We start from the raw sequence: 14896 nt of genomic DNA on the forward strand, positions 1-14896 counted from the left end.
TATCAAAAACCCATTTTCCAGATGAAAAAACCAAGGCATAGAGAAAGTTAAGTAACTTGCTCAAAGTCATAGCTGGCAAGAGAAAGTACCAATAATCAAACCCAGGCTTATCTGATTCCATGGCCCTTCTTGCTAACCATTTTGTATGCCTGCTTCAGTGGCAAGGGCTAGCACAACCCCCACTGGATTTACAAAATGAAAACTGGCAGGTGCACAATGATAGGAGTGATGTCTGTCCCACGTCCCTTGGGGCAGAGATTAGCGTGGCCAGTGAGTCAATTTCAACCCTGGCTAATGCATTCACTTTGGTGGACAGGGATCTTCTGGAGCTCCAATCCTACCAATCTTTCCATTTAAAAAAATAATACTGATGAATAAGTTTCTTTTTTTCTAATTACAAAAGAAAATTAAGAAAACACAGAAATGCCCAAAGAGAAAAAATATAAATATAAATAACCTGCAATTCTACTGTTTTTCCCCACGGAACTTATAATTCCCAATATTATTAGTATTTGCTTGGTGTTTGATGTTTTAAATAAATATGCAAACCTAAACTCTGCATCATGTCCTTCCTACGTCTGATTGTAATCACTAGATTAGGTAGGCCCTCCCTGAATGTTAAACCTCTGGTTCTTTTAAATTCCCTCCCATCCCAACTGACTCCACAGGAGCCAAACATGGAACTTTTTAGGCCCGGGTGGTGCGAACAGCCCCAGCTGGCTGAGAACTGAAGGTCAACGAGGCCCTGGGTCTGGCCGAGTGTGCCAAATCCTGAATCCCAGAAGCTTAAAATGTAATCAGAGTTCCTTCTCCCAGCTCAGGGACCCATGGATCTTCTAGCATTCCCTAAAAAGAAAAGTGCAGAAAAAGCCCAGCATAAAACTGGAGAGATCAGTTTAATTATGTACGTGTAAAAAAAAATCATGATAAAAAAATGCTTTCGTTTTCTTGGGTAATGTTTTGGAAATATATATGGTTTATATTCTTGCTTGAAAGATGGAAATGATACTTCAGCCTGCAGCCATCAAGGGTTTGCAGAACTGGGGCTGCTGCTCTCTGCCTGGCCCCGAGAAGGGTGTGATGAACACAATCTGAAATCAATATCAGGGAACAGTTACTGCATCTCAATATTATTTGCCGAGATGGGCTGCTGGAAGAAGAGTGGGGAAGAGAGATATATGTCAATAGCCTTAACGAAGCACTCCACAGCCATGCACAAAGGGAGGTCAAATAACTCTCAGCCGACCAATCCCCATTGTAAGTAGTAAAAATGATAAAATCAATATTATTAAATAAAAAGTTAGCACTGCTATTGAACTTGCTCATGATCTTGGCAGCGCCTGGCTGAAAATGGAGGAGGCTATTTTCCCATCTCTTTGGGGGCAAATGTTTAGGATCGTAAACATTTGCAAAATGTGGGGGCAGATAGGTATTTTTCATTCATAAACTGAGCCAAGGGGACATGTGAACAATAGGGCCAGGCAACTGTTACCTTGCTAGAAAACAATGATCCTTCTCACCCCTGGGTGAACATATATTCTAAGGGCTTCTCAAGGCTGCATCTTTTAGAGCTAGACTTTGCCCTTCTGGCTTTCAGGGTGACAGAGGCTGGGCCAGCTCAGGGCTCTCAAGGAAAAAAGTCCTATTTGCTGTCCTTTCAAATCTTGAGATCTGGAAATGCACTAGAAAAAATCATGGGAGAGAAATGAAAGAAAAAGAAAAGAAAAATAAGAAAATGAGAAAGGAAAAAAAGGAAGAAAACAAGGACATTTCAAGAGCTGAGGATTGACCTGTTCTTGTTAGCCCAGAGGACCATGGGGAAGCTTCTCAAAGCCAGGGATGTGTTCTTTGCTGCTGGCATTGGGTGGTTAATTGTGCAAGCTGAAGGCAGCACACAGGCAGGTATTGAAAAAGACAAATTTAGAATAAAGATAGTCCAACCAAAAATTCCTATGAAAGCAGCAAGCTCCAGTTATATCTGGAGGAGGAAGAAAAAAAAAAGAGAGAGGAGAGAGGAATGTGTAAAACTGAGTGACAGCCCGTCAGTAAGACTGCATTTGCTGCTCTGACCTGCATTTAAACACAGAGCTGCTTAGCTTTTTGAACACCTAAAGTTGGCTCCCTTGTTTGCATTTCATAGAAACTACTATAGAAAGTAAACAAGAACCTTTGGTGAATTATTTAGCATACAAATAAACCAGCAAAGAAGGCTAAGTAGGCCTATATGAACTAACTGGATTGAAATATTCATCTGTAAATAACCCTCCAATCTGCTGCTTTCACGTACAAATACTACATGGAACATTAGACACAACTAGCTTCTAGGGATATTTAGGCTCACTAGAGAGCAATTTTTATGTCTACTGGCATCTGTGGGTAGTGATATGGACTGACTGTTAATATAACCAACATAAAATTTATGTGAACACTCACTGCAATAGCAACACACTGTCAGACAGCTGGTGGCTGATGCGGAGCACATGCGGATTTTATATGCACTGCGTAAACTAACCTTTGCAATAAAGATTTAGCAGGTTTATTAGTTTAGGAAATCGCTATAATTAAGGATAATTCATAATGGCTGCTTATCCACTCTCCAGCAATAGCTAGCTTAATTTAGGCTCCATTTCTTTGAGCCATAAATAAGTGAGCTGCTATCTTCTGCACAGATGTGGCATTCAACCTGTTCATGTTGGCTGGTTTTTGCTAGTGTTTTAATCAAAAGCATTAGTAGATAAGACTATAAAAAGCAAAAGGTTTGAAATAAATTAACCAGAAATACATAGGCAAAGTTTTTTTTTAAGTCTATTCAAAAAAAAATAAATAAAAACAACCAAAAAGAAGTAACCTCTCCCTCCAGAGGTAAGACAATTAAAAATATATAATGTTTTTAAAGGTACTAAAGGAACTTTCATTTACAAACCTAAGGAGAGAGAAAGTGACAGAGCAATAACATTAATGAAAGCCAAAGAAATATGAGTGTGACCTCTCTACAGTATTTCCATTTAACTGTGCATGTAATTAAAGCCTGACCTTTGCAAATGCAGCATACTTGGCTGTGCAGTAACTTCCCTTGTGATCCAAGCCGGGGCTGCAGAGATGGGAGGCTTCTACAGTGCAGTATTGTGCCTTCAATGTTTGTCCCGAGGGAAGGTTGCTTTTGCTCTCTGTCCCTACTGGCAGGAACACCTTTCCTACTGGTCCTGAGCTGCACCTGATACTCTTCTTCCAAACATCCACTCTATTTCTGTATGACAGCCCATACACTTTGCAAATACCTGGGACATGAGTCAGCAAATGGTGGGCAGTGCCAGGATCTGAGTCGAGACTGTCAGCACCTTCAATGCCAACGGGTTGATGAGCACATGCGCTGGGTGTAGGGCACTCTGCTAAGCCCTCCCTGGCCTGGTCTGAATAGCTAGCCAAAGAAGACTTTCCTTTCACGGGATTTTCCCCGGAACTGCAGCTTCATTGGCATGGAAATTTGGAATCATACGAAGGGTGAAGCTATATAGAGACTTCAGAGTAGCTTTGTTTTTGAGATTTTCATAATTGTGGAGTTAATCCTGGTGTAATGAAAGGGTGTTGGTCTAAAAGTTGGAAGGGCTGGGATACATTTCTAGTTGTGTCACTTGTCAGCTGCCATGTCCCCAAGAATGCCAGTCAGCCTCTCTGAGTTTCAGCATCTCCATTTGCAGACCAAGACTTCATCACCTGTCTCACCTACTGCATGGACTACCGTAAGGACCCAGGAAAACAATGCATATGAAAGTCTCCCGGGACAGCAAAAATGCTATGGGGAATCCTAGTCCCAACACTCACTAGTAGCGGCAACTCCTCAGCTGCTAGTGTCCCCAAGGCAAGGCAGGACCAATAATATCTACCTCATTCATCTCACTGGGTTAGAAGGATCAGGAGAAGTACTGTGTGCAAAAGTGGCTAGTCTAAACAGCTCTGCTGTATAAGTAAGTTGAGCTGTATAAGTTAGTAAGTTAGCTAGTAAGTTTGTTAGTTACCAGGTGTCCTCCTGATAGCTTCCAACAGTGCTGCTGGCCTATGGGTTCCAAATATACTAAAGTTCCTCAAAGTTCCTCAGGTCAGAGGGAGATGGGGATGAGGACTCCAAGGAGGCTGGGGTAATACCAAGTGTTGATGGGCACAGTGCCATGATCCCTGACAATGGGCTGGAAACATCTTATCACCAAAATGATTTTTCCATTCCCAGAAAGGTCCAAGAGGTGGCCCGGCTTTCTCTGTGAATAGTTTGATCTGGTGAAGACAGGGAGAACCAGTAAGTGACAAGGCAAGCCGAACCCTCCATAAGAAATTTCTCTCCGCAAGCACTCTCGTTGAAAAGTAGGCTTTGGCGCTAAAACTGAGGAAGTTCACATCATTTGACACTTTTTATTGACAAATGCTAGTATCTGATGTCATGACTACAAAGTTGGAATATACTCAGGAGAGCAACAATAGAGGTCAGCAGAATGAGTAACTGTGGGCCGGGTGCGGTGGCACACACCTGTAATCACAGCTCTTTGGGAGGCCAAGGTGAGTGGAACGCTTGAATCCAGGAGTTCGAGACCAGCCTGGGCAACACAGTAAGACCCCATTTCTACAAAAAGTTTAAAAATTAGCTGAGTGTGATGGTGTGCGCCTGTAGTCCCTAGTCCCAGCTACTGGGGAGGCGGAGGCAGAAGAGGGCTCCAGCCTAGGAGTTCAAGGCTGCAGTGAGCTATGATTGTACCACTGCACTCCAGACTGGATGATGGAGAAAGACCCCATGTCAAAAATCAGTACATTAATAAATAAAATAAAATAAAATAAAATAAAGTGTTATGCTAACACTTAGCTGTCCCCAGCCTCAGTGGTACTTGCCTCGGTGCCTAACTGACAGTGGCTGTTGTGGCCAACGACTCAGGCGGGTGGGGGCCGGACCACTTCCAGGAGCATCCTTGCACATCAGAATGAGGAGATCTGCAGCCAGGGAAAGATCTCTCACTTACATTTCCTCACCAAGGCCCCAAGAAGCCGCATGACCTTAGCTCTCAAGTTAATAAAAACAGCCACCGAGCTCCCTTCAGCCAACTGAGCTCCGGTTATCTGGCGTGCTTCCCTGTCACCGCATGATGGCAAGGGGTTCACCCTCTTTTTTAATTCACATATACAGGCCTATTTAATCAGGTGTGCACCAGGAGATTTATATCCCATTACCAACGTGTTCTTGGCAAAATAAAAATCGAATGCTGTGGGTTGTAAAATAGCTTTGGATCACAGAATGAGGGAGCAAGTAGGGTCAGGCAATGGTCTCTCCCTGCCCCATTCCCCAGTTCAGACTGAAAGTATTAGGCAAAATGAGGAACATATTTATCAGGAAAATCTTTTATTCTTTTAAAATAGAGTTTCCTTCAGGAGTCAAAGTTCACAGGAACATTTACCATTCTGGTGCACAAATTGACATCTTTAATAAGGCTTCTGGAAATTCAGAATTTAAATCATGGTTAGAATGATGGGGTCAAAACATGTCAAACTCAGAACCTAGGGTCAAAAAGAAAATGTTTTCATTACAGCTGAACTGCTTTAAAATATTCTTAGTCTCGCAAAATGATAAACTAAAATAAAGAATCTTAAAGCTGACAAATAGACCCCAGGGCTTTTGAAAGAAATATCTGGTTGCAAGGGCTTGCCTACATAGAAAGAATAAATGTTTAAATATATAGCACTCAAGTAGAAGTAGTAATAGTAATAGCAGCAGCAACAGTGGTGATAATAGTTTAAAGCTACATGTAACCATTTTTCAGGAACCAGTTCTAGAATTACCAGTACCCTATGTTAAGCTCCTAGAAGTAAAACTAGCAGGATGAGTAAAGCTGAAATAGATGAAGTACAATTCCACCAATGATAAAGGTAGGTGGCAAAAATAATAAAGGAATAGCACACGAAGACTCACTTAAAAAAAAAAAGCTTATTATAATGTCTTGTTTTTTAAAAATATTACATTAAAAGCAGTCAGAACAAAGGCTTGATAGATGAGTCTTGGGTCCCACATACACCCATCTTATTAACGACAGCAATCCTGATCACTGTTCTAGAAGCAGATGCTGGAGTATTGGTTTGCTTCCATTCCCAGCTCCTGCTACGCTGCACGTAGACACAGGACCCATCCAGTGTGAAACCTTTGGATCCCCGATATAGTTACGCATACCTCTGGGGGTCAAAATATTCTATTGAAAAAAAAAAGAAGAAAAGAGCTCTAAACGGCTGTGCCTCTGGGCCATTTAGGGCTTCTGTCCAAATGGCTGACAGTGATCCAATGAGGTTTGACTCTTATCGCTTATGTTTACTTTTCGCCTCAAATCTATTTCATAACTTTCCAGAAAGATAATAGAACACAATATGGCATTTGTGATCTCAAGGATAATTACAACAAAGATGATCTATTCTGCATAATAACAGTAACAGATTTCAAAACTGTAAAACGCAGCGCTGTTCGGATCTCAAGCCCAAGTGGGAAACAGCAGTTCCAGCATTGTGCTTGTTTTTTCAAACAATTCCCTTGGAATTTCTTTCATTGACGAAAAGCAGATTTCCAACCAGAAAGAACAAGCCTTTCCAGCATAAAAGATAAATAAGGGCCCCCCCTGCTTCCGCTTGTCCCTTGCCTGGTGCCACCGACATCAGCAGTTCAGCAGTAGCATTTTGCTCTCATAACTTGGATTCATTTGATTTGCAGATGGGGACCCCTATTGGTATCAGAAAAATTCCGGGGAAAACGGAAAGTAAGCACAGCCTTCTAAACCAAATATGTCTGAACTTACCAACAAAAAGACACAACATCCATAGTTCTACTTCATAAAGGAAAACAGTGTTGAAATCTTCTCATCCCACCTGCACCACCACACACGCCCTCTCGGAAACAAGGCTCTGAAGTTAACCTCCCCGCACACCCCGCGGGGGCGCATGTGTGCACACACACACTTTGCTCCAGCTGCCTGTGTCACTGGGGTTGCAGTCCATCTCTCTGCTGACAGATCTCTGTGTTGGGCAGGATTTCCAATCCTTCATGACTATCTATTTGTCACTGCAGGTGAGTGGTGGCACTCAGCCTGATCCCCAGCCACTTTCACAGTTACTTATCTGTCTTTATGGATTCATCCTGTGTGTCAAGCCAGCGCATAACAGCATTACTGTCAGGGTGACAAAACTGTCCCCAGAGTGCCACAAATGATTCTCTCTCCTTATGGCTGCTAGCAGGGGGAAACACAGTGACACTACCTCACCTCACTCATCTTTCTCTGGTCCTAGCCTGGTTCAGCATCTCCTCCTGCAGGTAGAGCTGGCTAATGATGGGTTCAGATAACAGCAGCTTCCAAGGTCTCTCAAAATTATAAAGAAAAAAAGGGGGCGGGGCTAGAGTTAACTGCAGTGCTTCCCGCAAGCCACCAAGCTCTTGTCACCTGCTCTTAGGTGAGGCACTGAAGTGCTTAGATACCCATCACTGAGGAAGCCAGCGTGTGGGTCCTCCCTCCTCTTCAGCTTCCAAGGTCTGTCACTTTCCTGCCACATCCCCCTGCCAAGCACAATACAATACCCAGTAAAGAAGACCAAAAAGCTGTTAACGACCAAGGCTGTAAATCTGAACTATCACAGCAAGCCAAGATTTGAATGTTGTCGTTTTCAGGGCAGAAATATTAACTGGAACTAACAATAAATAAGAATTTCAAGGGGACTTTGGGTTTGCCAAATGACTTGTAATCATTTCCGCGAGTTGACTGCTTCAAAAATAACATCTCATTTCTTTTCTGTTTTTAAATGGAACCCCAGTTCCACGTTCCTGCGCAGGCTTCCTTCAGAATGTAATTTCGACAGCAACATGATGCCTGTGGCCATGTTACTTGGAAGGAAGGTTTCTGCTTTTCCTTTATTTTGATACCACAACAGCACACCAAAATAAAGGCGTCAAGGGACACGCTGAAATTTTATTGCCGCGAGGAACTTGCTTGAGGAGTCCACGATAAGGCATGCTAGCCCTAGACCAGGTCCTCTGTTATTTCACTGGCCTGCCCAAGGTGACCTTCTAATGCTACTCAATAGTTTCACAGAGCCCTCCAAAGTCAGGGTCAGTAGAGCATATCTCTGTTCACCAGGGCAGTCACACGATATTTTGGGGCTTCAGGAAGTATTAGAAAAATAGATAGTCAACAAGACACTGTACTCACCAGGTGGGGCCAGGGATGAAGTTGAGTCGGAAGGCTTTGCTCTGCCTTTGAAAGGTCAACTGAAACACAAGTGCACACGTGTGGCTGTACACACACACACACACACACAAACACACACGCCAGTTCAGGCGTGCCTCAAACTCTGCTTTGTTCTTATCCTGATGAGCACTCACTGTCTGAGTTTTTTTAAATAGGTTCAATCTGATGTCTGACACTGGAAAAACAAACCTAAAAGCAATTTAGAAAACACCTGCCCGTGAAGTCAGATGGCAAAATATCTAAAGCTTCTCTCGAAATCTGTGACCTCAGAGGCTGACATGGTTTGATGGGAAATTTAATGTAATAGGCTGCGAAAGCCAAGAGGCCTGTTGTCAGCAATGAAGTCTGAAAGTTAGCAGAATTAATAACACTGTACAATGGAAGAGCCCTCAAGGGACAAGGCTGCAGAACCAGGGCAGTGGGGAAAAATGGCTTTTGAAGTCATTTCACTATGACATTCTGTCATCACTGCTAAACGGAAATAAAAAATCATCCGAATCACTGCATGTTTCTTTGTGTGTCCTTCCCTTATCTAATATAAAGTAATAACACCCCACCCAGGCTGGGAATGGACCCTCAAGGGATTCCGAGAGCTCCATTTTGAATCACTAAATGCAATAAGAATAAATGCAAGTGGGAGTCTGTTTAGCAGAGAGTGATGCCTGGTCTGTTGCCCATCGAAAGCCAATAAATCTCAATGCTTCAACAAGAGATGAAAATGGTTATCTCATCATTGCAGGGCCAGGGCGAAATTTTCTCTGAGCCAGAGTATTTTTTATAGATGATTTATGTCTGGGAAGGATAGTTATTTAGCAAAATGGCAGATAATGATGAATAGAAGTAAATATGAATAGCAGCAAGGGAGTGGTGCTATGCTGCTGCAATAGGCCAAACAAAATACTTCCATAAAGTACATGCCATAGATAATTGCCATTACACTGAAACTAGCGTCCTGGTATGGCTGGGAGTGAAATACAAATGAGCAGATCTGATTTAGTAAGTGATTGCTTTTTGTTGTTCTAGAATACATGCCCCAAGAGTCTGCTAATTTTCCTTGAAAGCATACTTTGTGTCTATAGAATAGTCTACACTGATTGGATTCAAATCCCAGCACCACTTCCTAGTTGTTAGGCCCTTCACCTTTCTAAACCTTAGTTTCCCCGTCTGTAAAATGGAGATAATAGTATTGACCTCTTAGGTTTGTCGCAAGGATGAAATGAGGTAATCTATATAAAGAGCTTACCAGGATTCTTGGCAGAGAGTTAACATTACACCAATATGGGCTATCACTATTATTTTGGGGCCAGCCACTCAGAGAATGATTTATTACACTTTTCATTTTATCCAATCTTCTTCATTCACTGAGTCTTTCGGTTGAACCCAGAGTACGATTTGAAAAGATGAGAGTTAAAAGTGGAAAATTTGTAGTCCACCGACTGGGCAGAGATGAACATTTACCCAGCACATTTTTTGATCATTCCACCATCACTATCCTTAATTCTCAAGGCATATGAAATGGTCACATTATCAAGTTGGAAGAGAAGTAAGGAACAAAAGAAATTATTCATGGAGTTACAATGAAAAGGAAGTCTATTTTAAAAAGAAACAGAACTGAGTTTTTGGAGCCTTTGAATAAAAGATAAGTTGACTGCACACAGAATGTCAAAATGCAATGGAAGGGAGGTATTTTTTAAAACATGTTTTATTTTGTACTGAAGCACCACACACAGAAAAAAACAAAACAAACTAATTATAGTTTTAAATGTCCAAAACGCCATGTCCACCAGAAGCCCGATGCTCATTAGTACTAGTAATTAACTTTACAACTGTCAACACAAACAGCACACAAGCTGACAGATAGAGAGTAGCTCTGAGGGTGCTAATAAATCCGGAAAGAACAACTTGACACACAGATGCACAAAAGGATGCAGGTGATAAAGAAATGTTGACATCAAATCTAATTATCTTCGAAACGGCCAACTCCAGCACGAGCCACAGTAATGCACTCTTATTGCTGGTGATGGGCCCCACTGGAGCAGCGCTTAACCACTGCCTACAACCGAGCTTTTACAGCCCCTTGTCAGAGCTGGTGAGGACAATATCAAACAGGAAATTATGAGTGCCATGACCCCTCCAAGTCAAAAATCCAGTGATGAATATGGGCTCAGCAAGGCATAGCAGATTACCCCCTCACGAGTTCTAAAGCTGGGATGATATATGACATTTTTATCAGGCACTTTCTCAGGAATGTCACCAAGAGGGAAAATAAAGGCCCTGCAAAGAGATGACTAGGTGAATTATGCAACTGTAATTGCCGATCATAACCTGATATGAGTTGAAATTGCTCTGTTTTCATATTGAGATAGCATAAAATTGTCGGGAAATGCAATGGCTCCTTAATGTGGGCTAGATGAGTCTAATATTCTGATCATTTTTCACTCGGCTGCAAGGTAAATCGAGCTTCCTTAACACAGCCACTGTGGCCCAGGGCAATCGAGGGGCCCAATTTTACACTTGAATTGAGCAAATGTGTGTAAACTACAATTTTTCATATTTTCTGCATGCATAAGAAGATGAAACATCTTTATCATCTGTATTGTCTGGCTGAGCTGATACAAAATATTAGTTTATCTCTCCTACTTTGGTTCATTCCATAAGCGAGACACATAGATCTGAAGGACAGGCAATATCCCATATATAAAACAAGTCCATCTTTTATGCAGTCTCATTTCACAAGTTCTCCTATTTAAAACAACCACCACCACGACAAAAATAGACACAGTAGCAGCAGACAAAGGCAGAATTTTTTTTGTTGTTTTTAAAGAGAGGAGGGAAAAAAGCAAATAAAGGCCCCAAACACAACCAATTGTTCCATCATTCTCCGGTTCATGCACAGGAGCTGGGGGAAAAGCCAAGTAATCTTTGGTGTCTCTCATAGATTGTCTGCCTTTCCCCACTTAAATCAGTTATACCTGCAGGAGGATGTTATCAGCATTTTATTGCTTTGCCACTGCGGCCTGCAGCAGGTGGAAAAAGAGTGTGTCGGCTTTGGCTTTCTTCCTCCTTGAAGTCATCTCTAAACCTGGGCACCTCTTGACGGTATTACTGGGGCTTTTGGTACCTGGTCCTGTTCCTTATTCCTGAGCCCCACTCCGGAGGGTAAAGGACCCGGTCCCAGCAGGGCTGTTTCTTTTTTTTTTTTTTTTTTTTTTGAGACGGAGTCTTGCTCTTTCGCCCAGGCTGGAGTGCAGTGGCGCAATCTCGGCTCACTGCAAGCTCTGCGTCCCGGGTTCACGCCATTCTCCTGCCTCAGCCTCTCCGAGTAGCTGGGACTACAGGCGCCCGCCACCACGCCCGGCTAATTTTTTGTATTTTTGTTTTAGTAGAGACGGGGTTTCACCGTGGTCTCGATCTCCTGACCTCGTGATTCGCCCGCCTCGGCCTCCCAAAGTGCTGGGCAGGGCTGTTTCTTTACTGCAGTGGAATTGCTCCTCCGGCCAGGCGTGGTGGTTTACGCCTGTAATCCCAGCACTTTAGGAGGCTGAGGTGGGCGAATCACCTGAAGTCAGGAGTTCGAGACTAGCCTGGCCAACATGGCAAAACCCCATCTCTACTAAAAACACAAAAAATTAGCTGGATGTGGTAGTGTGTGTCTGTAGTCCCAGCTACTTGGGAGGCTGAGGCAGGACAATCACTTGAACCCCGGAGGCAGCGGAGGTTTCAGTGGGCTGAGACTGTGTCACTGTACTCCAGTCTGGATGACAGAGCGAGACTCTCTCCCCTCAAAAAATAAAATAAAATAAAATAAAATAAAATAAAATAAAATAAAATAAAATAAAATAAAATAAAATAAAACAAATTATCCTCCATAACATCTGTCACCCACCCTCAGGCCCTATGTCAACCACACAGTGCCATCCATGTCCAGGGCACTGTGTCACCCACAGGAAGAGCTGTGGGAATGAGTCTTCTAAAGAATCAGCCATGAGAAGGGCCATGATAGCAAGGTCCCCATGGAGATGTGTTCTTACCACTGTGATTTACTGCTCACCAGCAACATACTAGGGTGTTTTGGGCTGATGTCTTTATCTTCCTGGTGCTCCTCAGAAGTATTCTGTTGGTGGACGCAGCTGGGCCCAGGGTATGACTCACATCTACCAACCATGTTCAGCCTCAAGCCACAGTGAAACTTGCATTTGTACATCGGGCAAGCATACAAAGCTTTAAAATAATCTCATTTTTTTTCGGTCATTTAAAAAATAAACCATTTGCCCAGCTGGGCAACATGGTGAAACCCCATCTCTACCAAAAATACAGAAAAAAAAAAATTAGCCAGGCGTGGTGGCCCGTGCCCATAGTCCCAGCTACTCGGGATGCTGAGGTGGGAGAATAACTTGAACCTGGGTGGCGGAGGTTGCAGCGAGCCGAGATCGTGCCACTGCACTCCAGCCCGGGCAACAGAACGAGACCGTGTCAAAACAGAAAACAAAAAACAACATTTGCTTCTAATGAAGACACCCATAGGTAATAGGGTGTTAATGACAGAGGGACCAGGGAAGAGGAAAGAAAACTGACAGACTGGCAAGAGTCACTCAAACTGAGTCACGTTGATCATGGGATGCCCACAGCCAAGGGCTGAGAATGTAGGATAGTGCTCTCTCTTCCACAGTGGTCAGCCAGCTCCATAAGGAGTCAATGTGGCACGGAGCAGTGCTAAATAAGGTTTGCTGGAACTGTCTACAGCTAAGCTAAGTGAAAGTTAGGAAGAAAGTGTTGTATTTGTATGTGTGTCGGGGGAGGGTTATATTAGAGATCACTTCGTCAATTTTACGGCTCCTTCCACTCCAGCTTCCTCCTTTGTATGCCTGCTGCTCATAAACCAACCTTCAGTGTTCTCTGTCTCCGTGTCCATCTCACTCTCCTAGACTGTGAGTTCTTTGAAGACAGGGACCTTGCTTTATTTGTCTTGGTATCCCCAGCATCTAGCACAGTCCCTGGCAAAGTTGTCATTCAATGACTACTGAATGAATAAATAAATGAATTGATACATGTGGTAATTGGCCAGTATATTCATTACCTAATGCCGGGTAACAAATTAGCTCCAAAAATGAACAGCTTAAAACAACAAACATTATTTCACAGTTTCTGTGGGTCAGGAATTTGGGAGCTGGGTGGCTCTGGTTTTAGGGTTTCTCATAAGAATGCAATCAATGTTTCAGCTGCAGCTGCAGTCACCTGAGGCTTGATTTGGTCTGGGAGATAAGCTTCCAAAATCACTGACATGGCTGTTGGCTGGAGGCTTCAGCAACTTAAGGGCTTCTCCGTAGGGTTGCTCACAGTGTAGAACTGGCTTCTCCCAGAGTGAGTAGTCCAGACAGAAAGAGATCATAAGTGGCCACACTGCCTTTTGTAACTTAGTTTATTCCCCCTTACTCAATTCATCAGAAGCGTCAGCCCACACTGACAGGAAGGGCATTACACAAGGCTGTGAATACCAGGAAGTGGGGCTCACTAGGGGCCATCTTGGAAATTATAACAATTTAATTCAACCAACGTTTATTGGGTGCCCTCTGGGCCACAAACCCTGCGCTTGGTGCTGGGAATAAATGGTCAGTGGGAAGCAAGGTATATGACCCCCGCCCTCACAGAGTTTACAGTCACAAGAAAGCTGAGTATTAGCTAGAGTTTGAGTGTTACTTACCTAACGGACAGCAGTGGCAAGACTGTGGGAATGAATGTGAGAGCATGGAGCTTAAGATATTTAAACTGGAACCATCAGCCATTAGACAGATTGTGATATCATGCACGCTCTTGTTACGCACTAGTCATCATTTTGGCTTCTTCCCAAATAATTATACATTGTCCTGAAAATACAGTGCTCTATTGTAAGTGAGGATGAGCCCTTTATAGGTACTAGGCAAGAACCAGAGATGGTTATCAGCTTCCTCTCTCCAGTGGGGAACTTCAGGCCAGGAGGGCAAAGACTTTCTCAATTGCACAATAATAACTTTGTATCAAAACACCTTCATTCTTCAGCCAGAAAACAAGTCATTTGTAGAGACAGAAAACCTGCTTTCTGAGCCCTAAAGATATCCTGCTAATCAATAGATAATGGGGGACTGAATTGTGCCCATGAGTAGGCTGAACCAAACTAAACCCAAACAAAACCTTCCTGTGTCATTTAATTTCCTTAATTTTTATTTTTAAAGTAATAGACATGGGCATACATTTTTCTGTTTCTATTTTGTTTTTTAATCCAAGAATTGACTTGTTTCTTCCTAGGGAATCTTTATTGAGTTGGAACACACTCAAAATTATTAAGAATTCTGATCAGAGGTAAACATGCAAAACACTCAGCCGAGGGGATTACTCTTTGTTAGTGTTTACGTTATCTGTTTTTAATTCCTATATATCCTTTCTTTATCTCAGTGTTTCAACACTAATTGCAAAACAGCCCTCACTAACAGTAATGAGCCCCTGCACCTTTGCAGACCTCTAGACATAGCTCGCTGCCATAGATAAGGCAGCCCCTTAACAAGGCTCAGTATCTGGATCAAGGTCTTGTACTGCTTTTCCACTTTCTTTTGCTCATCTGGCCTTCCAGAGGCTAAACCAGCTCACTAAATCATGTAGTTCAGGGT

At 42.9% G+C, this 14896-nt stretch overlaps 1 protein-coding gene across 1 annotated transcript in view; it reads right to left on the bottom strand.

Annotated features, from left to right (window-relative positions):
• The window catches only part of FTO (FTO alpha-ketoglutarate dependent dioxygenase), a 415383-nt gene that overhangs the window by 44436 nt on the left and 356051 nt on the right, over window positions 1-14896 (bottom strand).

Source organism: Symphalangus syndactylus, chromosome 11 (genome assembly GCF_028878055.3).
Source record: "Symphalangus syndactylus isolate Jambi chromosome 11, NHGRI_mSymSyn1-v2.1_pri, whole genome shotgun sequence".
In the NCBI taxonomy this organism is placed as follows: domain Eukaryota; kingdom Metazoa; phylum Chordata; class Mammalia; order Primates; family Hylobatidae; genus Symphalangus; species Symphalangus syndactylus.